The sequence below is a fragment of the Aphelocoma coerulescens genome, chromosome 8, assembly GCF_041296385.1.
Source record: "Aphelocoma coerulescens isolate FSJ_1873_10779 chromosome 8, UR_Acoe_1.0, whole genome shotgun sequence".
NCBI classification, from domain to species: domain Eukaryota; kingdom Metazoa; phylum Chordata; class Aves; order Passeriformes; family Corvidae; genus Aphelocoma; species Aphelocoma coerulescens.
The window spans coordinates 31,605,808-31,619,763 of record NC_091022.1 but is presented as its reverse complement, the minus strand read 5'-3'; the positions used below and the strand labels follow the sequence as shown (position 1 = coordinate 31,619,763).

The following is a 13,956-nucleotide window of genomic DNA, read 5'->3' as shown; positions in this document are numbered from 1 at the left end:
TTCCAGTTCCAGTAAGTGCTAAACTTACCCTTATAAAAGCCAGCTGTTGCACATACAGCTTTTTCTGGGATATGTATATCTCTCCCAGAGAAAAAGCTCCATATATATCCATAAATACCCATGGATGTGGAGTCAGTCTATGAGCAGGAGCATTGTCTAGCTCCAGTGGTGTGGCTGGCAGGCAGCCAGGCAGCAAGTGGGTACCTGTGAGCTGTGCCAGCACCTAGCTCATCCTTCTGGAAAGGGCTCTGCTGGGAAGTGGATGAGCTCAAGAAAATGCATTTGAGCTTCTGGGCAGTATTGATCTGTCTTTATGTATTTTATTAATCTGCTTGAAGCATAATAAAAACATGCTCGTGGAATGAGTCGGAGTTCAGAGGAGGGGGAGCCAGAAGTGGGGTTTGGAGCTGGCCACCATCACCATCTTCATCCTTTGCAACTGCTCTAGAGCTCGACACAAACCCAGTTTCTGCTTCCCAACAAGGCAACAGAAGGGATATTTTTCAGCAGAGAAATCTGGGGGAAAAAATGAAAATAAAGCTGTTGGTTTGGTTTGGTGTAAGAACAGTGAACAAGCAGAAAGATGTCAATGGGAAAGAGCAGACAATGAAGGCAAGCAGCAACATGAACACGCCTGCTGCAGGGTTGAGACACAGCAGCAGCATCTTCCCGCTCCCCAGCTTGGAGCAAAGTGAGTGAACTCCATCCCCCCGGCCAGGAAAGTCGGGAATAGAGCTCCTGTTCCACCTCCCACACACAGCTCTGGCAGCTCGCTCCAGCCCTGCCCAGGAAATCCCCCTGCAGCATGGTTGTGGCACCCTCGGAACAGGGGCTGCTCTGCGTGGACAAAATCTAATCTTCTTTGTGCAAAGTACCCTTGGACTACCGACATGAAGTAGCTCTCCTTCCACAAACTGAGATTATTAGCTTTTAAAAAAAGAGTTGAGCCCCATCTTCAGAAGTAGTTAATTACTCAGAAGCAATTCACACCTTCCTGGTGTCTCAAAATAAATTCTCTCACTTGCTTTTCCAAGAGCCCTCTGAAAACAGTGTCACCAGCGGGGTTTCATGCATGTTCCATGAGCACAGGAAGCTGAAGATAAATTCAGCAACAGATCAGATGTACAGAACTTGTGTACTTGGGTGTCTATTTATACAGCTCCCGTGCCAGTCCCACGAGTAGCCAGGGGCCTCACAGGCTCTGTGATATACCGTGGGGATGGGGTGCAGTGGTACCCACCACACCCAGCTGAAGGGGTGGTTTGGGACACCCAGGGTTTGCCTGGGTGAGCCCCTCCACCTGTGCTGCCCCAAAGCTGCTCTTCCTGGCCCTGCATCCTGGCTGCTCCCCATCCTCCAGCATGGGGAGAAACAGAAATAAAATTATTTCTAATTTCAACACCAGTCTGCAGAAGCGCACAAGGGCACGGAGTTGTTCTCAGAATGCTCTCAAATACTACTACAGGTTAAGGAATTTTACATCCCTGTTTACTCATCACACAGCGCCTCTGACTTCATTGCATCCTCCTGAATTTTGCTGATACGAGTGAGGAGAACCAGGCCCCAGAGTTACTGCCAGGAACAAATCAATGACAAACTGGAACTGCTTAGATGGTGTTAAATCACCTTTATATAAAGGTCCTGTCAATCCCAAGCTGATGCCATCGGTGATTTAAAGCACTTTACCATATGCCCCTCACTGTACCTTGAAATACAATGATAAAAAAAGCTTTTAAAACATTTATACATTTTAAAGTAGAGTGGAAATATCCCATTTCAGAGGCAAAGGTGAAGCTTGAAATCAAACTGCAGAGTGGGCAAGTAAGGGATAATCTGTGCATCCATCCCTACCCTTTAAAGAAGGCTACAAGAGAGAATTTATTGGAATTTAGCATGATTTTTAAATCAGAAATACCAAGGCAGTCAGATCTCATGTTCTGTATTTTGCCTTTTATTTTTTTGGTGGAGAATATCAGTGCATCGTGGAATTTGCAAAATAAAGAAGGATGTGAGATACAAGATACTTCTTCAGATGTGTCGCTGCACCCCAGTAAAGCACTTAAAGGGAAAAAAAGAGATTTATTTTTATTTATTTACTTTTCTGCAGCTCTTTGCAAGCCTATTCTCTTTCTAAGCAAGAAACAAAGTCAGCCACAAATACAGATGATTAATTCCTTAGAGAAAACTCCTTTAAGAGTTTTAATACAAAATTACATGCTTCCCATAGGCTGGAATGTGGTGGTAAACGCAGAGAATTTTGGGTATAGGTTGGAAATCTCCCCCTGTTATTAACATAGTTCTTGGAGGAATTTTTAGAAGCATATTGATTTCATCCCAGTTTCGTGTCACAGAACAACGAGTAGAAATCAGCAGCGTCCCAAAATCAAGGAAAATAAGGCAGAAGCTCGCATAGCAGACGGGACTGGGAGACTGGACACACGATTTCTGTGAGACTCAAGTGCTAGAGGAGCTCAGCCCGTTTTTTAAAGTGAGGTGTGTGAGAATTTAATTCTCGCTGAAGCACGTGGCCTTTGGGAGCCTGGGTCATTCCTCGTCCTGGGCATGGATTTAGATGGAGCAGAGGTAAAGCTGCTCTCCTGACGAGCGTTCCCAGGCTAAGCCCCTTATGCAATCCTCCGTCACAACCTCGGCTGGGCTGTGCTTGGCAGCTTTGAGCTCCCGGATTTAAGGACCTTTGCAGCATCAGTTGCCGTGCTGAGAAACGAGTTCTGCCTGTAAGGCATAGATAATAAAGATCTGGTGTGGTTTGCAGCATGAAAACCCACCGAGAAAACTGATTTTATCCTTATCCAGGCAAAGCCATGGGAAGGGCTGGTGAGAAGGAAAGAGATTTGGTGGAAGCAGCCCCTGCAGGTAAAATGTGGGGAACAGGGAACAAGAAAAAGTCAGGCCTGGGAACCATGGTACATCCACACGTATGGGAATGTTAGAGAAAAATCCTTCCCTGGAAGGGTGGGGAGGCCCTGGCACAGGGTGCCCAGAGGAGCTGCGGCTCCTCCTGGATCCCTGGAAGTGTCCAAGGCCAGGTTGGACAGGGCTTGGAGCAGCCTGGGACAGTGGCAAGTGGCAGGGTGTGAAATGAGATGATTTTTAATGTCCTTCCAATCCAGACCCTTCCACGATTCTATGATTTGCACTGTTTAATCTCTCTCCTTCCAACCTCAGGCTCTTTTCTAATCTTGAGATTACCAAAGGGGTGGAAACAGGGTGAGGCTCCGGTGCTTTCCCACAGCACATGGTTAATCCAGACCAGTGGCCATGTAGCTAAGGAAAAAGGTTAAAGTGGTGCAAAATCATCCAAATTACACCCGGCTGGTTCCCTGACAGCTGTGGAAACAGGTGAGGAAGGGCTGGCTTGATTCCTCTTGGGGGAGGGAGAAAACAGAATCCCTTATCATCTGTCTGTGGTTTGTGAACTACAACCACCTGGACATGTGCACTCCCAGGCCATCAGCACCCGGCTCCCAGCTGCTGCCAGGTCGATTTCCTGGAGAAAAGGGTCAAAACTGAGAACTGCTGAGGTACAAGGCAGATGAGCTGGGGCAGAGCAACTGTAGTGGTGTGTAAACACTTCAGAACAGCAAGGGGCCTTTCACACCTGGTGCTGCCACGTGAGGAAACCTTGATACAATGATGTCAGTGTGCTTAGTCTGAGTTACACGAAGGGGACACATATATCAGGACAGGATTTTAATGACCTATTCGTCTTTGAGGACAATTCCCCCATAAGGCAGCAGCAGCTTGACTTCAGTCAGAAGAAAATGCCAGATACGTGTGGTGTGTGGGAAGCAGGGACGAATGATTTCATTGAACTGAATCATTTTCTTACTCGTTTTAGTTCCACTTGTGCCGTTTCCTGTGACTTTGACAAGAGTTTGAAACCGCAGTGAAGAAACTGGTTTCTTTTCTGTGCAGACAGTGCAATTGTGAGTGTCTCCTCATTTCAGCGTAAACACCGAGTTGTTTACACCAGCTCGTTCACATCGGCGTGAGAATGGAAATCAGGTTGTGGCTTTGTAAAAGATGATCCAAACACACCTGACAGGAGGCTGTAGCCTGATGGGGGTCGGCCTCTTCTGTAACCAGCAATAGGACAAGAGGACGTGGTCTTAAACTGTGCCAGGGCTTGTTTAAGTTGGACATCAGGAGGAATTTCTCCATGGAAAGGATGGTCAGGCCTTGGGGCTGTGCAGGGAGGTTTGGAGTCCCCATCCCTGGAGGTGTCCAAGCAATTCCTGGCCGTGGCACTCAGTGCTCTGGGCTGGGGACAAGGTGGGCATCGGGCACAGCTTGGACTCGATGGTCTGGCGCGCTTTTCCAACCTAATTAATTATGTGATTCTCGAGCTCAAACCGCACCATGACAAACTCTGGGCATCTGCGGAGGTGACAGCCACAGCCTCGGCACTGGGGTGGGGAAGAACGCTCAACTCTGTCCGAGCGGTGACAGAGGAGTACCACAGAGTCGTGGCACGGTTCGGGTTGGAAGGTGCTGTCCCCACACACGGACCGGACCCACCCCACCGCCTCCCGGCACGGTTCGGGTTGGAAGGTGCTGTCCCCACACACGGACCGGGCCCACCCCACCGCCTCCCGGCACGGTTCGGGTTGGAAGGTGCTGTCCCCACACACGGACCGGACCCACCCCACCGCCTCCCGGCACGGTTCGGGTTGGAAGGTGCTGTCCCCACACACGGACCGGGCCCACCCCACCGCCTCCCGGCACGGTTCGGGTTGGAAGGTGCTGTCTCCACCGCCTCCCCCCGCGCTGCCTCAGCCGGGGCGGCCGGGCCCAGGCGCCTCCTCGGGGCGGTCCCGGCCCCGCGCATGCTCCGCTGCGGCCTCTGCCGTGCCGGGACCGCCGCCCTCCGCCGCCGAGCGCCGCGGGCCGCTCCCGCACCGCCCGGCTCCCGCACCGTCCGGGCCTCCCCGCGACCGCACCGAGCGCCCCGGGCTGCCCCCCACCGAGCGCTCCGGGCCGCCCCGCGGGGCCGCCCCGCCGGGCGCCACGGCAGCGGTGAGTGGGGCCGGACGGGGGCAGCCGGGGAGGGCGGTGCGGGCGGCGGGCGCCTTTCCCGGGGAGGCTGCGCGGGGGCGGCGTGGGGCTCTCCCGGCGGCCGCGTCCCGGGCTCAGCGGGGCGGCCGCTCCCGGGGCGCGGAGCCTCCGTGTTCCCCTTACCCGAGAGGGTGCGGAGCCTCTGGTTCCCCTAAGCCGGGGGTGCGGAACCGCTGAGTCCCCCTGACCCGAGAGGGTGCGGAGGCTCTGGGTGCCCCGAGCCAGGGGTGCGAGGCCGTGCGGGCAGCGCCGGGCCGGGCAGGGCTGTCAGAGCCACGTTTCGGCCTCGGCACGGCGGGGCGGGGGAGGCCGGGGCGGCGGTGGAAGGAACAGCATTGAAACAGCAGCGGTTCCGGCCGCCGGTGGCTTTGGAGGAGTTAAAAATCTCCCGGAGCCCGTGGGTGAGCGCGGACCCCTGTGAGCTCTCCGTGCCGGGGGAGATCCCGCTGCCTTCAACTCCCGGGCAAGCGATGGGCTTGGGACAGCTGATGGTGTCCAGCTGTCGGTGTGGCAGCTGTTCCTCTGTACGGCATAGAGACATTCTGGGACATCTTCCACCCCCCTGTGCCCCTTCCCTCACGGGAGGTAAGTGACAGCTGTGGCGGGTCACCTGGGGCTGGATCTCCATCACCCCGAAGGATGCTCAGGGATGTGGAGCAGGGAGCCTGGCAGCGGGCAAGATGTGCCGACTGTACGCCCTCGCCAGCTGCCTAAAACATCATTCTGCTCTGTGTGTGTGTGCAAAAACTTTTGCTGTGTTGGATAATGGCAGGGAGTCCTAACTAGATTGATCTTTAAGGGCTCTTCTAACCCAAACCAATCTATGGTTCTCTAATCACCTCCAGCTGATGATTGTTAAAATCCATGTATGAGGGGAACCAGGACACAAAAATCTGAAGCACATCAAGCTTGCTGCTAATAATGTAGATTGAGGGTAGAAAGACAACGGAGCAGTGGCTCGGTGTGGCAGGAGAGGATGGATCCAGCTCTGTTTAAACAGTCTGTGCTTAGGAGGATGCAGTGGCTGTTCCAAGGGATTAGCGATGGGAAGTCATATTTTGAGGCATGTCTAGAATGCTAAGTGCAGTGCAAGAAAACTTCGGGGGCTTTTTGTGATTCTTTTATTGGGGGAGGCAGATGGAAATAATTTGAAGTTGTGTCCATATTTAAACTTCACTCCAATGGACCCAGCTTTGCTCGTGGAAGATTCCCTGCAGTTTTATTCCCGAGTGGAGTGGATGTACTTTGGTACTGCTTTATTCGGGTGCTGGAGCTTGATATTAAGTTCAGTTTTGCCCTTATAAGGGGACTGGGAGGCATTTCCTCCTGACACTTGTTTTTAAAACACACAGGAAGTTGCACCTTGATGTGGGTCTGTGTTAGGTGACACTGAGACAGGGGCTTTGAAATGCAGGGCCAGCTCAGGACACGCTGCTCTGGCTGAGCCAACGAATCTGTCAGGCTTGAGATGTTAAAAGTTTCTGATCACAGGCAGATGTTACAAATATTTTTGTCAGTACATTTTTAGTGATTCAGTTGTTAAGTATGTTGCTCATCTAAGTGTCACAGTATCTGCAAGCTGTCCCGAAGCCCAGTGGCACAATGTGTCTCTGGCCTTTGGGAAAGGCGATGTGAAAAGCTTGTAAAAAACCAGGCTGAGTGGATTTAAACTTGCAAAAGAATATAAAGACAGAACTGGAACAATATTTAAGTCTGTGAACTCCTGGAAGGTTGTGCACTGCGTGGTTCTTTCAGAATTGATTGCAAAGTGGTCTTTTCTGAGAGGTGGCTTCAGTAAGTGTTGAACTGTTCAGGAAGATGCTGTTTCTGTGTGTTCAAATTGTCTGTTCAATGATTTTATTTAAAAAACAATGGGGAAGCAAGATCTGGAGGGACTATTTAATGCTAGAACTTTGAAAAGCAAACCTTTATCAGCTGCAAAGCAAAAAGCTTTAGTGCACCTAACAGTCCCTCGGGGTAAAATCAACTTTCCTTTTCAACTCATTTTTCCCTTGGTCAAACAGAGTCTGCAATTTCACCTTAGTTTCATTCTTTTGCCTTCCTCTTCAGGGCTGGAATAAGGCAGGGTTCTTAAAAGTGGTATAAATTCAGGAAGTTTAGACAGACATTTCTGTAGTGGTTTAGTCTTGCAAATAAAGACTGAATTCAGAGAAATGGGCTTCCCTTTTTTGTGTAGAGAGGAAAAATCTGTTTTTACAGGTAGCATCCCGACAGCTTCACCTCTTTCCCACCACCTGCTCCCTGGATTTGGAGGTGAAACACGTTTTTCTTCTACAGAGCTGGCCTCAGGTTCTTTGGCACCTTCTGATGCCTGATCTGGCATGAGGAAGAGATGTTCAAAATCCAGCACCCAGATGGATAATCCTTGACTCTGTAGCTGTGTTGGGTGTGAATTGCAGCAGGAAAAGCTGCTCTGTTTTCATAAAGTGGAAGGTGTTTGCATTGTTTGGGGAGGTCAAAGCTTTCACACATAAAAGCAAACCCTTAGGACTGGTTTTACCGAGGTGTGATAAAGGGTTGTTGTGAGAATCTCTGACCCAGAAGGAAGCTTGAGAAGCCAGATTGTGGAAGGAACACCGAGTTGAGGCTTGGTTCCTGATTTGTCTCATGTCCAACAGCAATTAAAAATGACAAGATGTTTTCTTCTGGGTGAAAAATTGGCAATATTCACGTTGTTCTTTTGCAGCGTGGCCAACAGTTTGCAATTCAGGCATTATTCCTGTAAACACACTCAGAGTTGCTCCAAATCTTTGAAGCACTTAAAATGCAATTAGGTTTCAGGTATTGGTAGTGGCAAACACTTGCTAAATTGATAGAAAATGGCTTTTACAGTTCAAGCACATAATTCAGGCAGTTAATGCTGAGAGCTTTCCTGCAATAAAGCTTTTCATGGGCTGGAACTGCTCAGTTTTGCTGCCAGGGTGAGACAGATATGCTTGAACCTCCTCGAGAAGGAAAGTGGAGTCTTAAAAAAATCAGCATTTTGGGGTTTTGGCAGCTGAATTGTCACTTCCATCTCTCGCTGTAGTTTCTGTGCAGAACATGAAGTGACAGATTAAGGGGGTTGTTCCCTTATTTGATGTCTTCAGCAGCACTTTGGGTATCCCATCCAGGAATTTGTTTTACACAGATCCTTCCAAAAAACTGAAAGAGTGCTGAAAACTACTGGAAGAAGAAGTTGCTGATGGTTTTCTTGGGCAAAATGGCTGCAATTTCTCTTGACTGAAATGGGAGAGGAGGAAGTACAATTTAGTGGTTTTAATGTCCTGGCCTGTTGCAAACAGGTGGATTTTTAAGGAACATGCCCAGACCCTTTCCTTCATGCTGAAGGGCTTTATAAAACTGAACAGTTTTGCTGGCTGGAGTAATTATTGTTTTGGTTTGTTTTTTTTTTTCCTTGAACTGGTTATATAAATATGGCATAAGTTGCATAACTGACAGAAAAATTGAGTTGCAGGAAACTGGGAGAGCAGTCTCACATGGAAAAGTAAAGTCTGGACCAGTTACTCTGCATATCAATAATGCCTTTTACACAGTGTGGGAGGTTTGATAAGTGATATTAATATTGTTCTCTGCATGTGATGTGATTATGATTCTGCCTTGAAACTGCTGGCACATGAAATTATTCTGTTTAAAGTATTCTGGGCTTCTTTTTCCCTCCTCTGAGATGTAAAAGGTAATCTAGGAAATAAAGGAAAATAACTGGAAGTTGAGGGAAAAGTAGAGGATTTATGCATTATCCTGAACTGTGGAGCAAAGTAGTGGTAAAAGCCTGGGGGGAAAAAAATGGGAGTTTTTATATGAGGAGGAACCGACCTGCACAGTCAGGTGGGAATAAGCAGAGAGTAGGAAAATTGTTAAATTAAAGTGGTTTGGTGTTGCTGTTGGTCCTGCTTGGATCTGATTGCAAACAGTCTCCTGGAAATATCAAGAAGAAGCCTTTGCAAGGGGATTGGCTTCAGGAAACTCAGCTGTCATAAATCCACGTGTCTGGTAGCTTTGCTTTATGATGCATTTTACTGCTACTCCTTGGAAGCAGGTCTGCTGCATAAAGGGGGCTCTGCTAATAAAGGGAATTCATCAGTTCAGGTCAATGCAGTATTCTCTGAATTTTGAAGCATGCAGGGTTTGTCATGAGCCAGGAGTTTGTCCCCAGTTCCCAAAGGCATAATTCCCTTTGAACACAAAATCTGACAACTGCTCTTCCTACTTCCAGGAGAAAACTCCTAAAAGGAATTTACACATTTCCTTCGACTGTGCTAAAACCTCCTTTGTTTGTAGAGTGAATCTGAGAGGGGCTTTGGCTTGTTAAGGCCCCAGAATATGAATATAGTTCAAATTTTTAGCAGTTTTGGACTCCAAGTGCTGTTTAGACTGTTCTTGTGTGTTTCCTGTCACTTCCAGCTATTCCAAGACTGAATGGAATCTGGCTTGCTCCTCAGGAGGCCCAGCTGGAGTTTAGCAGGATACTGAAATACTAAATTGTATTGTGATACTCTTCATAATAATACTTCAATATGGTGCATATTCTCTCAAAATGAGTTTATTAGTCTTTCACTGCAGCTCTTTTAAACCACTTCATTTTCCTGGCTGGAAGCTGACACTGAGCTAATATTGACTGATGTCATTTGGAACAGAAGAAAATTGTTGTTCAACTCAGGAAATCTGGAAAAAACCCTTAACACCTTGTTTGTCAGGAAAAGGACAGATCTAAACCTTCTACTTTCTTTAGATAAGGAAAATGGAGCAGACAGTGCTCAATCCATGACTGGGCAGGGGAGGGAGGAGAGGGAGCACAATTTGTGTATGGACTCAGTTTTTCAGGAAATGAATTTGGCAGAAGTAGCTTTTATGTTCATTTTGAGCCACCAGTAGCACGGAGAGATACATTAAACAAAATAAGCCTGAAAAACCTCAGCACTTGGACAGTCTGAATGACTTCCTGGTGCTTGCCATCCGTAAATACCTGGCTCTGCTCTCCTCTGGATTTTACTAAAGTGTGATAACAAATGCAAAGCAGGGTTTTTTTTATTCCTGTGGGTTGTTTTGGTTGATTTTTTTTTTTCTTTTTATGAAGATGAAGTAGTTGTAGAGCATTAGATGTTTAAGGAAAAAAGAAGTATTAAAGGTACCATCTCAAGTGCTGCATTAGGCTCAGTCTTTTGTATTTAAATCTATTTTTCATGGGTTGGTTTTTTTGTCCCCGGGATATCAAGCTCTCACCATCTCAAGCTGGTGGCCTCCTGCATGGAAAAAAGGGGTGGCCACTCTCAGTGCTGAGGTTTTGAATCCAAACCAGCTGGAAGGTGGCATTGGCAGGTCACTTTGTGTGATGTTTTCTTGTGCACTCAGTGTTTCGTGTTTACTGAAGATGCACAAGAAATAACCTTTCACTTCCTGGACACTTCTGTATTTCGCTTTTCCTCAAAGTACGGCAAAGCAGTAAATTTGAAATTGCTGGGGCTGAGAGTTTAAAAGTTCATCAAGGGCCAGAGATCAGGGAGCCTGACCTGTGTGTATCACACCCTTGTGTCAGCGTGTCACAGCTCTGTCACTCTGTGCTACAGGAATTACCCTCCCTCTGGGGAAAAAAAAATAAAAGGATTACAAGTTCACTGTTTGCCTCTTTGCTCTTTCCTGCTCTTGCTCTTGGCTTGTATTGCATTTCTATTACTTTTTTTTTCTTTTCCTTCTTGTCCTTAATACTCAATCTGAAGGAAGAGAAAGGCGCCTTTGACTTTGGTAATGAAGTGGCAGCTGCAATTCCCAACCTTAGCACGTGCTACCTTCTGTTCCTACTGGCAAAGTCTGTTTGGGCTCTGCAGGCTCCATTGGACACCACGTGCTCCTGAAATGGGGTTACAACCTTGTAACTTTTCTGTTAGGAACCTCAGGGCTTGGCTTAAATATCTTTTATTTGACTTAGATATTGATCTGTAGAAGTCTCTTAATAACTCCAGGCCCTTAAAACAGGGAATAGTCAAGAGCTCATCCAGATGCTGGAAGGTCTAGTCGGGGACAAGGAACCTGTGTCATCCCTGATTTTTGGTAGGATCCTAACAATTCTTTGCCAAGGAAACCTGTGCTTGTGCTCGTTGTCCTGAGGGGAACATCGAGGCGGTGTTTACTGATGATACAGAACAAAGCCCAGTGGCCTGATGGATGCATCCCATGGTGATGCAAATTGCTGGCTGGAGCTTTGCCAGCTGGGATTCTCCCTGGAAGCCTTTCTTTTACCACGTGGGAAAAAACCAACGTGTGTACTTCTATACCAACAATTGTTTTAGGAGGAATTCATGGCCTTGAACAACTTTCTTGTAGTTGTGGGGTTGATTAACAGAGGAGAGCCTGGGTTTGATTTCTCTGTCAAAGCCACACGGGGTAAGTGAAAGGACATACAGGGATAGCTGGCTTAGGGCTGCATTTTTACCAGAGAACAGCTATCTTCTGCCAAGTTAAAAAAACCCAAACCTCCTGTGGGTTTTACAGTCCTTTCAGCTTCCTGCTCATGTGACTGACAACAGCAGGCTCCAGCTATATAAGCAAATACAGCAGCAAACAGGCTTGGCTTAAAAAGAAGGCACCTTTTAAATCCTGAGTACTCACCCCGTGCCTGCACGGCCTTAAAACACCTAAAAGCTGAGGTGCTGATCAGATTAACTTGGCTGTGTGATTAACTCTTCACCCTTTGTTGGGATTGACTGAATGTTTACCTTGCAATTAAAGAGTGTGGTACCTCCAGGTTTAATCAGTGTGTTCTTAGGAGTTTGCTGTTGAATTAAGTGGAAAAGAAGCCAACATTTTTCTTGGCTCGTGGTGTGTGTGGAGGCAGGAGGCAGCAGTGCTGCTCTGGGGTGGCCTTGAGGCCGTGGTTTCAGGAGGTTTCTCCTCAGCTCTGTGGGAACTTGGACACTGCTGGGGAAATCCAGCTTGAGGAGCACCAGCCTGAGCTCAGGTGGAGCAGTTTAGCTCCATCAGGCAGCGTGGTGTGCACAGAGTTGTTCTCCCCAGCCTTGCCCCACAGCCTGGGCCTGGTGCTGTGTCCGTGCATAATTTCCCGTTCCTACAGAACCACCCTCTCTCTCTGTACTTACACTATTAATTTTATGTGACAAAGGCAGGACCTGCCAGCCTGTAAATCTGCCTCTGCAGGGAGAGAAATCTGCATCCTGCATCACTTTCACCTCTTGACACGACCTCTCATTGAGAGGGCCTTGATTTTGTTTCTTGCTTTGTCTGATGAACAAACTCCTTAGGACTTGTTCAATCCACTGTGTCCTTGTTGCTTAACTGCTTGATGAAGTTTAATTAGCAGTTAAACTGCTGGGCTTGTTTGTGTGCACACTCTGCTGACTCCCCTTTGGCTCTGGAATTCTGTACAAGCTCAGCTTTGCACACGAATTGCTGCCTACCACTGAAATTGAGTTATTACATAAAAACTGGATTTCTCCAAGCTTCGTGGCGAGTTCAAACTTTGAAATACAGCTGAGATGCAAACCACTCTTCCTGGTAATTTCGCTGATATTGCAAAGGTTTTTGTTAAAACCACAACTTTTTCCAGCCAGAACCAGGGAAAAGAAGTTTTTTTGCCTTTTTCAGCTCACATTTTGGAAGCTCTTTAATCTGCAGTAGTTCTGCATTTAGGGCCAGGCCAGCTGGCAGATGTGCACATGATCACTCAAAATGTCCCATCCCTATTCTGCTGGGTGGGACAATTCCTTTTTTAACCCATAAGCACTGGTAACCACCAGTGAAACAGTGACACCTTCACCAGGCTCTGTTGAACATCTGCTCACAGCCACAGGAATTGTAGAAATGTTTTAGGGTATGTCCTAATCACCAAGTTATCCTTTAAAAACAAGTCCTCTCTCTTTCCACATGGTTTAGAAGTTTTCAAAATCGGGAGATGAGCAACTTTCCCAGGCCATTTCAGGATATTTATTTATTAAAACCTGGTGTTGCTCAGTTCCAGACACAGGGAAAGTTGGGAGTGGTTAATTAGCAGGGAAAACTGTCATAATGATCCTTATCTTTTAAACAAATACACACTTCTGGTCCTATAAAGCTTTTCTACATGTCTGTACTCGTTGGGAGGGCACAGCCTGAAACAGAAATGTGTAATTTATTAAATCCCAACCAAAGGCTTAGGAAGCAGCTTCATGTGTTATATCTCTGTGTAATAGAGCTTAATTTTTTAGGGTTTAGTTTAGAATCAGACTCTTAAGGATAGGGTTTAGGCCGTGCCTCTGTAGAGAGCAAGGACTCTGCTCCATGAGCATCCCAGTATAAAATGGGTTAAAATGGGGTCATTCCCTTTCCCCCCATCTGTCTCAGCCTCCTCCACAGTTAGTGGTGAGCTAGCAAATGAGGACAGGAGGGAAAAGTTCCTTTTTGGGAATTTGACCTGGGGAATCAGCTGATGTGGAGGAGCCCAGTGTGGTGGGCGCTCTTCAGCAGAACTGGTGACTCAGAATTGTGTTGTGGAGTTGGCTCTGCTTGGAGTTTTCATGCTGAGCCTCACGTCATTTTCTGAGTTTCCAGCTCAGGTTTGTCTTCCTTGTTCAATTTGCGTTTGATCCTGGTCATTTCCTGGAGCTGTGAACTAAAAATATGGACCGGGGTGGGTTTTTATCTGTGAACATGAGTAATGGGGAGGGGGGGGTCAGGCCAATTAATTTTGCAATAATTGTGTTCTTTCTTCTTTCATTTTGGAGCCCTGGTCTTGTTCTAAGTCAAAGGCTCTGGCTTTAAGAAAAAAAAAAAAGGTAATTTGGTCAGGATATGTTCTTAATAAGACAAAATGTCATCTTATGCTTAAGGAAATACGTAATTTGTACACCAGTCCTCTCCTTAGGAGGC

The 13,956-nt window shown here is 47.4% G+C and overlaps 1 protein-coding gene across 3 annotated transcripts in view; it reads left to right on the top strand.

Annotated features, from left to right (window-relative positions):
• Positions 1 to 4,912: 4,912 nt before the first annotated feature.
• The window catches only part of JAK1 (Janus kinase 1), a 45,210-nt gene continuing 36,166 nt past the window's right edge, over positions 4,913 to 13,956 (top strand). For 2 of the 3 annotated variants that reach the window (XM_069023618.1, XM_069023616.1), the window contains exon 1: positions 4,913 to 5,037. The gene's annotated coding sequence lies outside the window, so the exon portion shown is untranslated. Of the gene's footprint in view, positions 5,038 to 5,477; positions 5,662 to 13,956 lie in introns of those variants that run through there. The other variant, XM_069023617.1, reaches the window with a different exon arrangement.